A 15,486-nucleotide genomic window follows, 5' to 3' on the forward strand; every position below is an offset into this window, starting at 1 on the left:
TGTCTTTCCATTGGAAGGACAACACTACTTCAGTGTGCATTTTCTTTTACTGCTCAGACTTTAAGAAAAACACTGCAATTTTACTGTGATGAACGATCAGGACTATCTTTATGGACTGTGAGAAAATTTTAGCTTATGACCAACATTGTAACAATAAGTGTGTGCATTTGATATCTTTGTTATTGTAACTATGAAAAATTTTTTCAAATCTGTATTGGCCACTGCCAAAAACAAGTTGGAAAATTTTTTGTGGGGAGCTTGGGGGCTATGTAAGTAGGCTGTTTAGGTTTTTATATTGGTAACGCCACGTAGCGCTCTGTATGAAAATCACTGGCTGTGCTGTGTGCAGTCTGTGGGTAGTTTGCATTGTTGTCTGCCATTGTAGTGTTGGGCAGTTGGCTGTGAACAGCGAGTAGCGTTGGGCAGTTGGAGGTGAGCCGCCAGCAGTGGTGGATGTGGGGAGAGAGATGGCAGAGTTTTGAAATTTGTAAGCCTGGATGTCATGAACTGCTATATATATTTTGACTATTAAGGTAAATACATTGTTTGTTCTCTATTAAAATCTTTCATTTGCTAACTATGCCTATCAGTAGTTAGTGCCTTCCATAGTTTGAATCTTTTATTTAGCTGGAAGTAGTGGCGCTCGCTGCATTTCAGTAGTTCGAGTAACGAAGATTTTTATGAGATAAGTGATTTGTGAAAGGTATAGGTTAATGTTAGTCTGGGCCATTCTTTTGTAGGGATTTTTGAAAGTCAGATTGCGTTGCGCTAAAAAATATTGTGTGTCAGTTTAAGCACAGTCATATATAATTGTTCAACGGGGACGTTTCAACTTTCCAAACCCCTACTGCTATTGGACTTTAGTAATATGGGCCTTTAATTCAGCGGATTATTTCTACTTCCCTTCATGGGTATTTCTGTGACCTGAACAATTTCACAGTCTTTAGGTATGAATCTTTCTGTAAGCGAGTGGTTGTATATCATTTCTAAATATAGAGCTATTGTCACAGCATACCCTGAAAGGAATGTGACCGCTGTACAATCTTGACTGGAGGCCTTGCCTTTGTTAAGTTACTTAAGCTGCTTTGCTTCATCGAGGATATCTTCTTCCATGTTTCTCATCTTGGCAGTTGTTCTTGATTGGAATTAAGGAATATTTATTCCGTCTTCTTTGGTGAAGGAGTTTCTAAAAAGTGTGTTTCGTACCTCTGCTTTAGTGTCATTGTCATCAGTGACTTCACCGTTGTTATCGCGCTGTGAAGGTATTGGTTGAGTTTTGCCACTGGTGTGCTTTATGTATGGCCAAATCTCTTTGGGTAATCTGCCAGATTCCGAGACAGAGTTTCGTTGTGGAAATTATCAAAAGCATCTCGCATTGAAGTACACGCTATATTTCGAACTTCTGCACAAGTTTGCCAATTCTGGGGATTTTGTGTTCTTTTAAATTTGGCATGCTTTTGTCGTTGCTTCTGCTACAGCGGTCTGATCCGTTTTGTGTACCACGGGGTTCAGTACCAACACTTATTAACTTATGTGGTTTATATCCCTCAATTTCCGTCTCTTTGAGATCATTCCACATCTTTTCTACGCTTCCATGTTCAGACTGTCTCTTAAAAATTCGTTAAGAGCATTTATATCAGATTTTTTTAAACGGATATACTTTGCGTTTCTTTTTGATGGTTCTAGGTATTACGTTATTCAACCTAGCAGCAACTGCCTTTTGGTCGCCAATCCCTGTATTCGCCACGATACCCTATTCGTCCAGGATTATTTGTTGTCTAGTGGTCAAGTATGCCTTCGCAACCATTTACACTTCGAGTAGGCTCATGAACTAACTGTTCAAAATAAATTTCTGAGAAAGCTTTCAGTATAATTTCAGATGACGTTTTAAGCCTACCGCCGGCTTTAAACGAATGATTTTTCCATTATATGGAGGGTAAACTGAAGTCACGACCGAGCACAATCGTATGACTGCTGTACTTATCTGATTTGAGACTCAATTATTCTTTGAACTGTTCAGCAACTATATCTTCTGAGCCGGTAAAACGATCCCAATAATAGTTCAGTCCGATATTGAAATATAACCTTTACCCATACTATTTCGCAGGAAGTATCTACTGCAATTTTTCTAGAATGTGAACTACTTCTGTCAGCAATAAATACTCCACCACCAACTGAATTTAATCTATCCTTTCTGAACACCGTTAGATAGTCTGAAAAATTTCGCCTGAACTTATTTTCGGCATTAGCCAGCTTTCCGTACCTGTAGCTATTTGAGTTTCAGTACTTTCTATTAGGGCTTGGAGCTTTCGTTCTTTCGCAGCACAGCTTCAACAATTTACAACTACAATACCGATCGTTTCTATAACGACCTTAGTGTGTTTTCCCCGCCCTATTTTAGACTGACGCCCATTCTGTGGTTTCCTGAGACCCTATAACCTAAAAAACCGCCCAGTTTCTTCCACACAGCCCCGCTACAGGTGTAGCCGCTTCCTGTGTGTAGTGGACTCCTGACCTATTAATCAGAACACGGAAATCTACCACCTGATGGCACAAGTCAAGGAATGTGCAGTGTACACGGTCACAGAATCGCCTGAGTCTCTGATTCACACCCTCCACTCTGGTTATCACCATGGGACCATAGTCGGTTCTATCGAAGATGCGGCAAGCAAGGCTGGCAGTCTTTAGCATTTCCGCTAGCCGCCCGAAAACAGAGATCTGATCCAAAGCGACACTCGTCATTGGTACCGACATGAGCCACCACTTGCAACTGGCTGCACCCTGTACTCTTCATGGCGTCCCTAAGCACCCGTTCCACATCCGGAATGACTCCCCTGATACTTAGTGCACACTGGCTTCCTTCCCGTCCTTCGCAGCCACGTTCCTAAGGGCCCCATTACGCGCCTAACGTTGGATCTCCAACTACCAGCAAACCCAGCCTCTGTCAATGCCCATATCCGGCGGGCCGAGAAGCTTCCTCTGGAACAGGGTTGACTACTGTGCCTGGCTTAGAGAGTTCTTCATCCACAGATAACCCCAGAAACCTGCTTGTCAGACGGACCGCGGGGGCCATACGATCGACGATCGACCCCTCAGAAAGCCTTTCGCTGCCTGTCAGTCTTAGGAATGATCTCTCAGTCGATCACGGGTGAGGGACCAACCTCACTGCAGGCAGCACCCCTGGCAACCACACCAGTGGACCGTTCGCTGGACAAGTGGGACGTGCTCGACGTCCGTCGCATCCCCACGTCCGACCCCTCACAGTGATGCCCCTTGGCAGCAGCCTCAAGCTGTGTGACGGAAGCCAACACATCCTGGAGGTGTGAGCGAAGGACCACCAACTCGGCTCGCATCAGTACACAGCAATCACAGTTCCTATAAATTACTGAAGTCGCTCCTGTTTGAAGCTCCTAAACATAAGTAACAAACAAACGGTGTACTCTGCTTATTAGCAGCAAGAAGTGCTCTCTCACTGACGGTCTAACCGACTATCGCTAACAAATCTATGGATAAAATACCTGGCATTTCAGACGCTGTTGCTGTACCATCTAAGAGTTTAATAGATACAGAAATATATCTCTTGGAACAGGCAGCTACTAGGAAAGTTTAAGGATCTGTTCAAAGGAAACCAAATGTATCTCTAATATAAAACAGCACCTACCTTTTCACAGCCAGGTGTTAGAAAACGGAAAAGGTCGAAATGTTCTGATATCGGTGAGTAATAATTCAAGAAAATGGCTTTGTAACCTACTACGAATGAGAAGTTTCACGAAATATAAAAGGAAACTGCAATACGAAACATTGTTTACAACAAAATGTGCATCACAAGAAACGCTGGTATAATGGAATACAGCACTGCAGTGAAACCAGAGCGCCTGTGCACAAGTGAATGCCGAGAACTGATATTTGAAATACACAAATTACGAATTTTGAGGACCAAAATCGTAATGACAATGTCTGATAAAAAGACAAACACTTGAAAATTGAGAAACAGTGACAATATATAACAAAAATTGATAAAAAATTACAGAAAATGTAAGGAGACGAAGAGATTTTTTCGGAATTTTTCGGAATTGGAATCCGAGCCTCTGTCAAAAGTTTTAGGTGCACACGCGAAATTATGCTGTTTCTTTTGTAACAGATCCTCAATAATTGTGTGCCTGGGAATACGAAGATTCTCTCCCAACAGTCGTCTCCTCCCTAATAAGATGTTGATTATCTTGGAAATTTCGAGTCTTCAATCAGGTTTGCCGTGCGGAATGAGCCGAACGGTCTGGGGCACTGCAGTCGTGGACTGTGCAGCTGGTCCCGGCGGAGGTTCGAGTCCTCCCTCGGGCATGTGTGTGAGTTTGCCCTTAGTATAATTCATGTTAAGTACTGTGTAAGCTTAAAGACTGATGAGAAATCTACAGCACTTTTGTCCTCCGGTTCAAATTTTCATCCCAATACCTGCCTCAGGTTCTCTTGGTTTTTTTAAAACAAATCTAGTGCTACGAGGTGCATTCAAGTTCTAAGGCCTCCGATTTTTTTCTCCGGACTGGAAAGAGATAGAAACATGCGCATTGTTTTAAAATGAGGCCGCGTTCATTGTCAATACGTCCCAGAGATGGCAGCACCGTACAGCAGATGGAATTTTACCGCCAGCGGTGAGAATGAGAACTGTTTTCCTTACTTGAACAGCGTACAATCATTCGTTTTCTGAATTTGTGTGGTGTGAAACCAATTGAAATTCATTGACAGTTGAAGGAGACATGTGGTGATGGAGTTATGGACGTGTCGAAAGTGCGTTCGTGGGTGCGACAGTTTAATGAAGGCAGAACATCGTGTGACAACAAACTGAAACAAACACGGGCTCGCACAAGCCGGTCTGACGACATGATCGAGAAAGTGGAGAGAATTGTTTTGGGTGATCGCCGAATGACTGTTGAACAGATCGCCTCCAGAGTTGGAATTTCTGTGGGTTCTGTGCATACAATCCTGCATGACGACCTGAAAATGCGAAAAGCGTCATCCAGGTGGGTGCAAGAATGCTGATAAACGACCACATGGCTGCCCGTGTGGCACATTGCCAAGCAATGTTCACGTGCAACGACAGCATGAATGGGACTTTCTTTTCGTCGGTTGTGACAATGGATGAGACGTGGATGCCATTTGTCAATCCAGAAACAAAGAGCGAGTCAGCTCAATGGAAGCACACAGATTCACCACCACCAAAAAAATTTCGGGTAACCGCCAGTGCTGAAAAAATCATGGTGTCCAAGCTCTGGGACAGCGAGGGCGTAATCCTTACCCATTGCGTTCCAAAGGGCACTACGGTAACAGGTGCATCCTACGAAAATGTTTTGAAGAACAAATTCCTTCCTGCACTGCAACAAGAACGTCCGGAAAGGGCTGCGTGTGTGCTGTTTCACCAAGACATCGCACCCACACATCGAGCTAACGTTACGCAACAGTTTCTTCGTGATAACAACTCTGAAGTGATTCCTCATGCTCCCTACTAACCTGACCTGGCTGCTAGTGACTTTTGGCTTTTTCCAACAATGAAAGACACTCTCCATGGCCGCAAATTCACCAGCCGTGCTGCTATTGCCTCAGCGATTTTCCAGTGGTCAAAACAGACTCCTAAAGAAGCCTTCACCGCTGTCATGGAATCATGGCGTCAGCCTTGTGAAAAATGTGTACGTCTGTAGGGCGATTACGTCCAGAAGTAACGCCAGTTTCATCGATTTCGGGTGAGTAGTTAATTAGAAAAAAATTCGGAGGCCTTAGAACTTGAATGCACCTCGTAGTGGGTGACCTTCGCTTGAGCTACACAGCGCAGTGAAATTCTCCGACATGATGACGTGGTGGACGCGGATTTTTCCGCAGCGGGCGCGCGCGTGTCGTGCGTCCCGGCCATGCATGAGCACAGCGCGCTGTCCGACCGGCCGCCTCCGTTCTGTTATAGGTTTCCAATACGCCAGGAGGGGCCTGCTCTGCTACCGAGACTTGGCCCAGCGGCGCGGGCACAAAACAGTTAGACAGCGGCCGCCGCAGCCGCCGCGGCCGCCGCCACACCAGTCGTCGCATTCTCAGCCTGAGCCCCCTTCCCACATCCCCTCGTCTTTCTCCCCCCCCCCCCCCCACCACTAACTCCACTCTTTCACCCGTTCCTTTCCTATCTTCTTCTTCTTATCTCTCTCTCCGTCTTCCCCCCACCGTTGTTACATTCTACCGTCGCGTATCCAATGTTACGGTCTGGGAATTTTTGTTTCGGATGACTGGGCGCGAATTCCTGCGGGACGTCCTCCGCCGAAGAACGGCAGCTGCGCAGTAAGAAGGAGAGATCGGCTTTCTTATCGGTCGGTTTGTTACTCGCAATGGGCCTGTCGATACCGGAACATGGAAGCAGCGATGATATTACCCGATAGCATAGAACTCGCCGGAGACTCGTGTCCTCTCAATACACTACCATCTAAGGGTTAGTTACGGGAGCAAAGGGAATATCAACGGATCCTGTACATGAAACTTCGTCGTAAAATGTCGGAACGCGCAGTGAGTTTGCTTTCTGTATCACGCAGCAACACTGGTACCACACTACTATATTTATGATTTCTGAAAAAACTGTTTTTTCTATATAAATTCGTCACCCAAGACCCAATATACGAGGAGGAGGAGGTTAGTGTTTAACGTCCCGTCATTAGAGACGGAGCGCTAGCTCGAGTGAGGGAAGGATGGGGAAGGAAATCGGCCGTGCCCTTTCAAAGGAACCATCGCGGCATTTGCCTGAAGCGATTTAGGGAAATCACGGAAAACCTAAATCAGGATGGCCGGAGACGGGATTGAACCGTCGTCCTCCCGAATGCGAGTCCACTGTGCTAACAACTGCGCCACCTCGCTCGGTCCCAATATACGAGCCGTATTCGGAACCGACATGGGAATCGTCCAATCCGACATATCGGAATACGCCATGCAGTTTATGCAGGAAGAATACAATGAAAGAAGTGCACTATCAGCATTTTAGCTGCTAAGATGCACCCCGAAAGTATCTCTTTAAAACTGTTAAGTTACTCATTTTTGTTGCACGAAGAACCGCCTATGACAACGGATGCGTACAGTTCTTCCTGCGTAGTGTTGGATCGTCCGTGACAAGAGAACCTATCACCAGGCAGAGCTGCTATCATGAGACAAAAGATGTCATTTGTCAGTGTTTTGAATAAGACGCACTTAGTGTGGACAGCTGTGGTCATCACAATTGAGCGAGGTGTCATTTGAATGACGAATACAAACATTTACCTTGAACAGTGCACACCCGACGAAGGAAAAATTAATGCTTACAAGCACGTCACACTAATTACTAGCTTTATTTACACAGAATTTCGGTGGAGTAAGAAATGATTCTGTCCGTTGTTTTGCTTAGTGTGCTGTGTACTGAGCACACTTAATGCAATTCGTGAAACGTGCTAACGCAAATTTATAATGCACAAATGAGTGAAATTTAGGAATACTGTTTACTAATATAACACGTAGCTATCTGAAATTATGTTGTCCGAAAATTTCTTGAAATATGCTTCCCACAGTCGAAATAATTCTTTATCGAGAGTCACACTGGTAGTTCCGCGTTGTATCTGAATATCAACATCTTTTCTTCGTCCTCCTGAAAGACAGAGGTATCGTTATGTTCAGAGGTATCGTTATGTTCAGACCAAGAGTCCAACATAAGTAATGGATTAATTTCTGGAACTGGTAAGAAACCGTTTCGAATGACAGGTAAAAAATTATGATCTTCTATTTTTCCAGTTTTTTATACGTCGATTATAACATTTTTGCCACTAAACTATACTTTTTTTTAAAATTTTTGTTCCTAATATGCCTTGAGGTGCCTGAAGGAAGGTATAAATCTGTGGAAACAGTAATGCACTCATACTTATCAATGTCATTGTTGTATAAGTATGTTTCACAGCGTTACTCGATCGCAGGTCACAGCCTGTCTTTTTCCACCTCGAAATGATTGAATGTCGTTTGCTCGCAGTCCTTTCACAAAACCTGACTTATGGGCAGTAGACACAACAGATGGGCGGATTACAGCAAGTTTGGTCTTCATGTCAGCCACGAATTAATGGCGTCTCATCTACTCTTTTACTGGACGTAAACTTCGTTGGTTCACTACATCTTATCCAGTGTGATTTCTTAAATCTGTTTAACTAGGTCGAAGAAGACCTTGAATCAGTATTGTTCATCTCAGTTACGATTCGGAGGCCTAGTCTGGTAGATCTCCTTCGGCAATGGTGCATTGCCTCACAGGGGCAGTTTTACATGGTCCCTAAACCCAACAAATTCCTCTACAGATTTACTTTTTAAGGAACTGTTTTTCAAGTTATTCATTCACGTTTAAGGGTTTGTATTGGTTGTTAATTGGGGATAACGGGATTTTGTGGCTACTCGGTACAGGAAATCTTTCGGATAGTTCTTCTTTCATAATTTTGTAAGTTTCATTTTGCCCCATATTTACCGCTTCGTGTAAGTCTTTCTTCCATTCATACAGTCTACAGTCAGATTTTATGAAGAAAAATCTGGTTTGTACACTACTTAACGTTAAACGTTCAACACAATTAAAATTCATTCAGTTTTATCTCCATTGTTAACACTTATGCTGCTGCAAAAGCGACTTATTGTTATTATGGATATTAAATGAATTGAAAATTTAAATGACCAGTAACAAAGGACAATTATTTCAGATAAACTATCAATGATAACTGAAATTCACTTTATAAATTACCGTTGTGTTATCTGATTACCAATTCACCGTCAACCAAGGAGATGAGACTGCTGTGCGTAGTGTGCTACAGCTCCACTAATGGTGTAAATTTCGCCAGCCGCCTGACGAGCCTCGAACTGCGTAATTTCGAACATTTTTTCTTTTTTTATATACTTTCAGTGCTTTTTAGCAGCTAAAATTCTGACGTGGTAACTTTTTCGGTGTACTGTCCCTGCACAAAAATTTCAGTGCTTATTTCGACATTTCGGATTGGACTATTGCCTTGTGAGTGAGCTCATATTTAAATATTTGCAGCAAAGAATAAAGTTACACGAATGCTGCGTAATTCAACTATTTGATTTGCGGCATCCACTTGTTGTGAAGTGCGGGCTTTAATTCGATTCCAGTGTGTAGAAAGACTTCTTGCTGTTCGAATTAATCCGTCTAGTCTGTGGCATTCCTACAATGTGAGAGGAAAATGGTAAATCTTTGCAGATTCTTCGAGACTTTTTTGGAGTTTTTTAGAGACCTCAAAGACGCCCGCCCAAATCTGCTTGATGGAGACGACAGCTAAAACGAGTATCCTGAATGTTGAAGTCGTCCAACAATTCGACCAAAAACTGAAATATGACTGGCGATTTGCTATTGGTGCACTGTATAGCTACAATTTTTTATGTTGGACACATCGCTAAGTGAGCAATTGATATGGGAGACCTCGTTTCTTCAGAGTTTTATGGTCATGGTCCATTAAAATCCTTTCTTTCTACAGTTTCCACCAGAGCTGCATTGGACACCTCTTAAATGCTCCTGGTTCAGCTACGTCTTGCCGTCTCAGAGAAACTAGGAACTTCTCTGAGAAGGTCCAGTGAAGCTGTGGACGAAACGTAAGGAACAAAAATATTTATAGGACCACGGCTATACAACCCCGAAGATTCGTCAGCAGCTAAGACAACGGATTAGGATGGTTTTCGTGGTAAAAAATAATAAACTCGAGGTAGGAAAATACATTAAGCATGAAGCACTGAAACAACTAAATGAGTTTCCTAATGCCCAAAATGATTTTATGAGAACTAGCACTGACGTAGAAGCCAGCGAACATACTCGTATATGGAAGAACTCCAGTCTTGCATATAGAAAGCCATTTCATAGTTTTTAATATTTCAAAAGTAATAATGCATCCCTCCGGAGACAATAAAGTCGCAGTAGCTGTTCAGAATAAAACACAGTCGTTAGTAGCATAATTAGTTCGATTCGGCTTTATCGATTTCAACAAATTACTCTGTCATCTTCAGAAGCCTACAAAAGTTGTGGTACTGTAGACCATTAGGACTTCGCCTTACATTTATGTAATGTATAAGAAGTGTAAAGCACAAATTTGCTTAATGTTCGCTTAGCAGCTATCAGTATCTTCTTAACAAAAGCGTAATGTCATGACATATCCCTGAAAGTACATACTGTCAGTTGTACTTATAAACACCGCTTGATAATGTATGGTAAATGAATTATATCTATTTTCATGTTCAAGTTGTTGTGCTAACAATAACAAGCAACTATACAATCGTACAAAAGTATAACTAAGTTATATAAAGGAAGGTATACGTAATACCTATGAAAAACGTGATACGTAGTTCCAAATAAGCTATCGTTGATACCAGTATCTAAAAAAAAATTTTTCAATGCAAGCTAATCGTTCAACTAATCTTTGGAATTTTGGGTATGGAAGTTTATATATTTCAAACTTTTCTTTTAGGTTCATTTTGTGGACGTATTACAAGAGTTTGAAATGTATAAAATTTCCTATCTTTGCTAACTAAATGCATAATTTGCATGTTAATCAAAGATTAAGGAGGAAAAGGGCGTTTCTCCACTTTGAAATGTTCTGTAACGTTTGACTTACAGGAATTTTCACTGTCTTTTCTGAGCAAAGTCCCATATAAAGCGTGGGCATAGACTGCATGAATTTTGTACACCACCTATTTGATAAATTTGTTACTTGGGTGCTTCTTGTTACATATAAAGAGCAACTTGATGATATTGTTGATAGTAAAGAAAACATTTATGTCGTCTTATTTAGTTAAATTAGCTATACTATATAAATTGTCACCTAGAAAATTAACTATAGTGTTTTTTTTTTAAAGTAAGGCCATTTCTTTTGGATGAAGACGAATTGATATTCTTTTCGGTTTTATTTTTATAACCTTATTTGTGCTATGCTTGCCTGATATATGTTTTCACCGCTATGTACTTTAGGTTATTAAGTTCAGTAACAATAGCGGAAGGTATTAAGGAGAGTTAAACAATAGGGTTTGTCATAGCGTGACAGAATGGGAATTTGTGTGTGAAGGGGTGACAAGAAGAAGCATGAATGATCTTATCTGTTCAGATGTGTTTCCTTTAAATTTCTAAGTAAATTTTACTATCTAGTACACTCTATTTCATATTTAAATCTAATTTGCGAATGGAATGCATTCAGGGATTCACAAAGGGATTTGATATTCGTTACATCTCCTTTTAATACAATGAAAGTAACATCAACGAATCGTCTGTAGAAAGAAGTGCTATTAGATGGAGTAAGGAGAGGATTAAAGAAAAATTTATTTCAAAATGATTAATGAAGGCATCCGCTAGATATATAGCGAGGCAGTTCGCCGTAGCGCATGGGATGCCTCCAACATAAATTTCTCATGTCTAGGGTATACCAAATTCAGTGTAATATGAGTTAGAGTTTTTTGTAAAGGCCAGACAGGTAGGCCATTTAAGACCTGCTTCCGTGAACACTTCTTCAGCAAACGGTGAAAATTCCTGTAACTGACTTTTGCAAGACACTTCAAGGTCGGGAAACACGCTCTCCCTCAGGTTGTATTGAAGAGTGGACGCTATTTTGGCTGAATATCACGTCTCACAAAATGTTGGAAAAATAGTCCTCTCCTTTCAGTTACTACAGGCAGCAATAGCTTAAGTGGGTCTGTGTACCGTGATATTCAAAGATATTATTTATCGCTTCCTTTATATACCTCAGTTATAGTTTTTATGAGAATTTATATGTGTTTCATGCGACTAGCACAACATTTTGAATATCTATACAGATGTGATTCACCTACAGTAAATTATCAATCTGTGTTTATAATTATCGCATACAATAAGTACCTTTCGGACGGGTCATGGATTCATCCTTTTCTGAAAGAGATGTTAATATCTGCTTAACACATAATAAGTAAGTTCCTGTTATATACTCCCTATACGTTAGACAAAGAAAGGCCGATTTGTAATGATTTATAATATCCCAAAGTTTGAAGACTTCTGTACAGAATAAGCTGTTCAAACCAGTAAGGCGATATAAATTGTGCAACTGACGACTGTATTGTATTCTGAAATTACTGAAGGTAGTGAGATAAAAACGGGTATTAATGAAATCATAAGTATAGTAGTCTTGTGTTTGTTGTGGACAGAATAGTTTAAGCTCCTGTAAGTCTAAGAATTTATACCATACATAGCATTCTATGTATGGGATAAAAATAAGGTACTTTTTCATCGTTCTTCAGTCTTGTTTGATGTGGCCCACCACGAAACCTTCTGCTCTACCAACATCTTCTTCTCAGAGTAGCCCTTGCACCCGAAGTCCTCTGTTACTTTTTGTATGTAATCTAATCTCCGATTTCCTCTGCAGCGTATTCTGGTACTGTGGAAGCTATTCCTTGATCTCTTGTGTACTATCATCTTATCTCTTCATCTGCTCTATGTTATTCACATGTTCTCCTCCTCCCCGAATCCGTGGGGAACCTCCACATCACTTACTAGTACAACATATTATATAGCACCACAACCATGACGCTTCGTTTCTCTTGTTTTAAAGTTTCACGCAGTCAACATTCATATGATAACAGTGCTGTGCTCCTAATGTATGTTCTCAGATATTTCTTCGCCAAATTAAAACCTATATTTGACTCAATCATACTTCTTTTGGAAGGGAATGCCCTCTTTGCTATACTATTATTTACTTTCTCGTTCCTTCATCGGTCGTGTGTTATTTCGATTCCGAAGTAGCAGAACTCCTTCAGTTCGTATACTTAGTGGTCCCCAGATTTGATGTTAAGTTTATCACTATTTTCATTTCTGCTACTTCTCATTATTTTCACCTTTCTACGGTTCACTCGAACTCACAGTACGTTCCCTTTAGACTGTTTATTCCATTCAACAGACCCTGCAGTTCTGCCCCACTTTCACTGAGGATTGCAATATCATGGGTGTGTCTTACCTTTGGCGGCCTTTAATGGTAAACTGTAATCCCACTCCTGAACTTTCCTCTTATTTCCGTCATTGCTTGTACAATGTGTAGGTTGAACAATGGGGAAGAAAGGCTAAAGCCTTGTTTCACACTCTTTCTCATAAGAAACCTTCATTTTTGGTCTCTTACGGTTGTTTCTCCTTCTCGGTTCTTGCCTATATTGCATATTATCTACATTTATTTTATTATTACACCTAATTTGGAACATATCGCACCATTTTACATTATCTCCAGGTCGTCAAATATTGTGAACAAGTTTTAATTTAGTTCAGTCTTTCTCTCATTATCAACCGTAATATGATAAGTGGCTTTATTTTACCTTTACTTTACTTAAAGCAAAACTGATCACTATCTAACATATCATCAGTTTCCTTTTCCGTCGTTGTGTATACAATTTTTTTCAGGTAGTGACAGCTAGCCACAGCAATGGCAGGTATAAAAAAATTTAGACGTACTTATTTGTCGAAAATGATGTATAGTCGTTGTTTTATTTTACTCCATTTACCTAAGTATCTACTTCTGATTTAACTTAGAGAATTCACAACAACTTTTCATTCAATGAGAAACATGTTGTTTTAGAAGTTGCTTCAGTTTCCTTTTTTTGTTTTCTGTGGAGATGGTATTCTAAATCCTTCTTTCGAAACGTATGTGTGTTCACAATTCTTTTTTACATGGAATCTTATTCTGAACCACCTATCTATCAGATGATCGTAAAACTTCATTCCGTTTCTTTCGTCGTCACACATAGTTTATCAGTTTTCTTGTACAGTTCTTCGTTACTCCAGTTCCTATATTCACCAATGTATTTTCTTGATCCTAATACCCTTTTTTAGATTTTTTTGTTTCTTTCTTTCTTTATCGCGTTTTCAGTTTCTCTTATGTTAGACAAATCCAAGCTTATAAACAGCATATAAACACTTTATGACAGGTTAGATGCTGCTCACTATGACTTCCTTCCCTTGCAAAACTATTACCTCAGAGCTTCACTTATACCCTACTTTTTATTAGTGGAATATATTCCAGTCTCTGTCTTTCGCTACAGCTACGGCTATTGCCCTTCCCGTTAGTACGATGGACGTTATTCCGTCATACGTTAACACATGCTATATCATACTGTCCCTTTTTGTTTTATTGCTTTAATTATAACTGTATCTTCGGTAGAGAGAAGATTTAGTTATGCACGTTTTTAATCAACCAAGACATTTTTTGCTTTCCCTAAGTTTATCCGTCTCCCGATCACGGCCAAAAATATTTGCTGATTCTTACTTTTCCGTAGGCTGTGTTCGTGTAGTATATATATATATATATATATATATACATATATATATATATACTCTGTTCCATATATGCATACCATATTTGAAGACCCGTTTTTTCTGCAGAGCGATTCAAATTCTTGGTTTTTACTTTACTATTGCTGTTACTGCAACGTCTTAAGTATCTGGACACCCCCAAAAACATACGTTTCTCATATTTGCTGCATTTTGTTGCCACCAACAACTAGGTACTCCATATCAGCGACCTCAGTAGTCATTAGACATCGTGAGTGAGAAGAATGGGGCACGCCGCGGAATTAGAGGTCTTCCAACGTGGTCAGATGACTGGGTGTCACTTGTGCCATTTGTCTGTACGTCAAATTTACACACTCCTAAACATCCCTAGGTCCACTGTTTCCGACGTGATAGTCAAGTGGAAACGTGAAGGGGCACGTACAGCACAAGAGCGTACAGGGCGACATCGTCTGTTGGCTGACAAAGACCGCCGACAGTTGAAGAGGGTCGTAATGGGTAACGGGCAGACGTCTGTCCAGGCCATCACACAAGAATTCCAAACTGCATCAGGATCCACTGCAAGTACTATGACAGTTCGGCGGGAGGTGAGAAAACTTTGAGTTCATGGTCGAGCGGCTGCTCATAAGCCACACAACACGCCAGTAAATGCCAAACGATGCCTCGCTCGGTGTAAGGAGCGTGAACATTGGACGAGTGAACAGTGGAAACAACGTTGTGTGGAGTGGCGAATCAAAGTACACAATGTGGCAATCCGATGTCAGGGTGTGGATACGGCGAACACCCGGTGAACGTCATCTGCCAGCGTCTGTAGTGCCAAAAGTAAAATTCGGATGAGATGGTGTCATGGTGTGATCGTGTTTTTCATTGAGGGGGCCCGCACCCATTGTTCTTTTGGGTGGCACTATCACAGCACAGGCCTGCATTGGTGTTTTAAGCATCTTCTTGCTTCCCGCTGTTGAAGAGTAATTCGGAAATGGCGATTGCATCTTTGTTCAAAAAAATGTTCAAATGTGTGTGAAATCTTATGGGACTTAACTGCTAAGGTCATCAGTCCCTAAGCTTACACACCACTTAACCTAAATTAACACGACATTAACATCTTTGTAATGGACTGGCCTGCACAGAGTCCTGACCTGAATCATACATAACACCCTTGGAATGTTTTGCAACGT

The sequence above is a fragment of the Schistocerca serialis genome, chromosome 4, assembly GCF_023864345.2.
Source record: "Schistocerca serialis cubense isolate TAMUIC-IGC-003099 chromosome 4, iqSchSeri2.2, whole genome shotgun sequence".
NCBI lineage: Eukaryota > Metazoa > Arthropoda > Insecta > Orthoptera > Acrididae > Schistocerca > Schistocerca serialis.